The sequence below is a fragment of the Chiloscyllium plagiosum genome, chromosome 30, assembly GCF_004010195.1.
Source record: "Chiloscyllium plagiosum isolate BGI_BamShark_2017 chromosome 30, ASM401019v2, whole genome shotgun sequence".
NCBI lineage: Eukaryota > Metazoa > Chordata > Chondrichthyes > Orectolobiformes > Hemiscylliidae > Chiloscyllium > Chiloscyllium plagiosum.
Genome location: NC_057739.1, coordinates 43,063,972 through 43,067,940, shown reverse-complemented (window position 1 = coordinate 43,067,940; position 3,969 = coordinate 43,063,972). Strand labels below are relative to the sequence as shown.

Genomic DNA, 3,969 nt, shown 5'->3' with positions numbered 1-3,969 from the left:
CGACTTATGTTAGGATGGGATGTGAAGGCTCAGTTAGGGCACTTGAGAGTTACAAGTTAGCCAAGAAAGACCTAAAGAGAGAGCTGAGAAGTGCCGGGAGGGGACATGAGATGTTGTTGGAAGATAGGATCAGGGAAAACCCTCACACTTTCTATAGGTATTTCAGAAATAAAAGAATGACTAGAGTAAGGTTAGGGCCAGTCAAGGATAGTAGTGGGAAGTTGTGCATGGAGTCACAGGAGATAGGGTAAGTGCTAAATGAATATTTTTCGTCAGTATTCACACTAGAAAAAGACAACGTTGTCGAGGAGAATACTGAGATCCAGGCTATGAGACTAGATGGGATTGAGGTACATGAGGAGAAGGTGTTAGCAATTCTGGAAAGTGTAAAACTGGATACGTCTCCTGGGCTGGATGGGATTTATCCTGGGATTCTCTGGGAAGCCAGGGAGGAGGTTGCCGAGCCTTTGGTTTTGATCTTTATGTCGTTATTGTCTACAGGAATAGTGCCAGAAGACTGGAGAGTAACAAATGTTGACCCTTGTTCAAGAAGGGGATTAGAGACAGGAAATTATAGACGAATGAGCCTTACTTCGGTTGTGGGTAAAGTGTTTGAAAGGATTATAAGAGATAGGATTTATAATCATCTAGAGGGGAATAAATTGATTAGGGATTGTTGTCCCCTTGTTCAAGAAGGGGATTAGAGACAACCCTGGAAATTATAGACAAGTGAGCCTTACTTCCGTTGTGGGTAAAGTGTTTGAAAGGATTATAAGAGATAGAATTTATAATCATCTAGAGGGGAATAAATTGATTAGGGATAGTTAACAAGGTTTTGTGAAGGGTAGGTTGTGCCTCACAAACTTTATTGAGTTCTCTGAGAAGGTGAGCAAACAGGTGGATGAGGGTAAAGTGGTTGATGTGGTGTATATGGATTTCAGTAAGGCATTTGATAAGGTTCCCCACGGTAGGCTATTGCACAAAATACGGAGGTATGGGATTAAAGGTGATTTAATGGTTTGGATCAGAAATTGGCTCGCTGAAAGAAGACAGAAGGTGGTGGTTGATGTGAAATGTTTATCCTGGAGTTCAGTTACTAGTGGTATATCGCAAGGATCTGTTTTGGGGCCACTGCTGCTTGCCATTTTTATAAATGACCTAGATGAGGGCATAGAAGGATGGGTTAGTAAATTTGCGGATGACACTAAGGTCAACGGAGTTATGGATAGTGACGAAGGATGTTGTAGGTTACAGAGGGACATAGATAAGCTGCAGAACTGGGCTGAAAGGTGACAAATGGAGTTTAATGCGGACAAGTGTGAGGTGATTCACTTTGGTCAGAGTAACCGGAATGCAGAGTACTGGGCTAATGGTAAGATTCTTGGTAGTGTAGATGAGCAGAGAGATCTCGGTGTCCATGTACATAGATCCCTGAAAGTTGCCACCCAGGTTGATAGGGCTGTTAAGAAGGCATACGGTGTGTTAGCTTTTATTGGTAGAGGGATTGAGTTTTGGAACTATGAGATCATGTTGCATCTGTACAAAATTCTGTTGCAGTCACACTTAGAGCATTGTGTAGAGTTCTGGTCACTGCATTATAGGAAGGATGTGGAAGCTTTGGAAAGGGCGCAGAGGAGATTTACTAGGATGTTGCCTGGTATGGAGGGAAGGTCTTACGAGGAAAGGCTGAGGGACTTGAGGCTGTTTTTGTTAGAGAGAAGAAGCTTGAGAGGTGACTTAATTGAGACATACACAATAATCAGAGGGTTAGGTAGGGTGGACAGTGAACCTTTTTCCTCAGATGGTGATGGCTAGTGTGAGGGGACAGCTTTAAATTGAGGGGTGATAGATATAGGACAGATGTCAGAGGTAGTTTCTTTACTCAGGGTAGTAGGGGCATGGAATGAACTGCCAACTTTAAGGGCATTTAAGTGGCCATTAGATAAACATCTGGATGAAAATGGAATAGTGTCGGTTAGATGGGCTTCAGATTGGTTCCACAGCTCAACACAACATCGAGGGCCGAAGGGCCTGTACTGCGCTGTAATGTTCTATGTACAGTGTTCCTCTGCCCCCAGTTGCAGTCTGAAATGCTGGCGAACATCACCGTTTACTCAATCCTTCCTGGAATGGATTCACTGCAGATATCAGGATTTCACTAGTGGATTCTGCCAACGTTATGGTCTCAGGGAAAGCCATGGCCTCATGATATTATCGCTGGATTGTTAATCCAGAGACTCTGATAATGTTCTGGGGACCTGGGTTCAAATCCCACCACAGCAGATGGTGGAATGTGAATTAAATAAACATCTGGAAATAAGAGTTTAATGACGACCATAACCATGATGAGGCAAAACGCGTCTGGTTCACCAATGCCCTTTAAGGAAGGAAACTGCCACCTTTACCTGGTCTGGCCTACACGTGACTCCAGACCCACAGCAATGGGTTAGATAGATTACTTACAGTATGGAAACAGGCCATTCGGCCCAACAAGTCCACCCTCCAAAGAGCAACCCACCCAGACCTATTCCCCTACATTTACCCCTTCACTTAACATTACGGGCAATTTAGCATGGCCAATCCACCCTAACCTGCACATCTTTGGACTGTGGGAGGAAACTGGAGCACCTGGAGGAAACCCACGCAGACACGGGGAGAATGTGCAAACTCCACACAGACAGTTGCCCGAGGCGGGAATTGAACCTGGGTCTCTGGCGCTGTGAGGCAGCAGTGCTAATCACTGTGCCACTGTGCCTCCCATAAGGGTTGACCCTTACCAGCCAGAAAATGAATACCAGCCTGATCAGGGACACCCTCATCCCCATGAATGAATGTTTTGTTTTAAGTTCCACAAGTGGTGACCCTTCCTTGTGTGTCATCACTGAGGTAGCTAACTCCTGGCTGAGCTTTCAAACTGAACACCAGAACCATATCCCACTCTCCACAGCAATTCTCTCTCCTCTGCCCGAGGTTACAGTGCCCAAGTTATTGGACTAGCAATCCCGAGGCTGAAACTAGTTATCCACAAACACGGATTTACAGAGCAAAAGGAGGCCCTTGGGCCCATCATATTCATGCTGGTTACCAAACATCCATCTATTCAAATCCCATGTTCCAGGCCCCTGGCTTTCTTTACCATAGCATTTCAAATACTCATCTAAACACCTCCCTGCACCATCTAAACACCACTCCAGCACCTCCTTGCCATCTAAACACCTCCCCGCCGGAGTAGACAAACTCCAGCTGAAGGGTCCTTCTCCACCGCCATCTTGGATCAGCCTGTCCATGTGCTGTCCTGTTCTTACAACAACCATGCAAACATCTTACAAATCCCCTGAGAATGACATTACCAAACGGTTTTTCACCCAGAGAGTGGTGAGCCTGTGGAATTCACTGCCACAGGAAGCAGCTGAGGTCAACACATTGTACAGTTTCTAGAAGGAGTTGGATGCAGCATTTGGAGCTCAAGGGATCAAAGGATATGGAGGTGGTAGAGATTTGGAACTCTCTTCCCCAAATGGCAGGGGATGCCGGATCAGCGGTTAATTGTAAATGTGAGATAGATACGGTTTTTATGTTAAGGAGAGCTATTACAGGATCAGGACCACATGGACTCAGGCCACAGATCCACCATGATCTCATTGAATGACAGAACAGGCTCAAAGGGCCGAATGGCATACTCCTGTTCCTATAAAAGCAGGAGCAGTCTAATGCGTTGGATTCAGGCCTGAGCACACTGAGTTGGGGCGGTGGGGGTGGGAAGAGGCTCGTTGGGCAGAACGGCCTACTCCTGCTCCTAGTTACTACGTTTCTATGCTTCAATCCAACCTGCAAAGACCTCCACTCAACATGGCTCCCCGTCAGACAGACAGAATTAGGCAGAGCCTAGCAGAGAGAGAGAGGTGGGGCAGGGGATAGGTCACAGAGGAAAGGGGGGCTAGGTCAGAGAGGTTGGGGAGGGGACTAGGA

General features: G+C 46.2%; 1 protein-coding gene across 1 annotated transcript in view; it reads right to left on the bottom strand.

The window, feature by feature from the left end:
- The window catches only part of LOC122564622 (endophilin-B2-like), a 92,506-nt gene that overhangs the window by 36,912 nt on the left and 51,625 nt on the right, over positions 1–3,969 (bottom strand). The gene's annotated exons all lie outside the window — the stretch shown is intronic.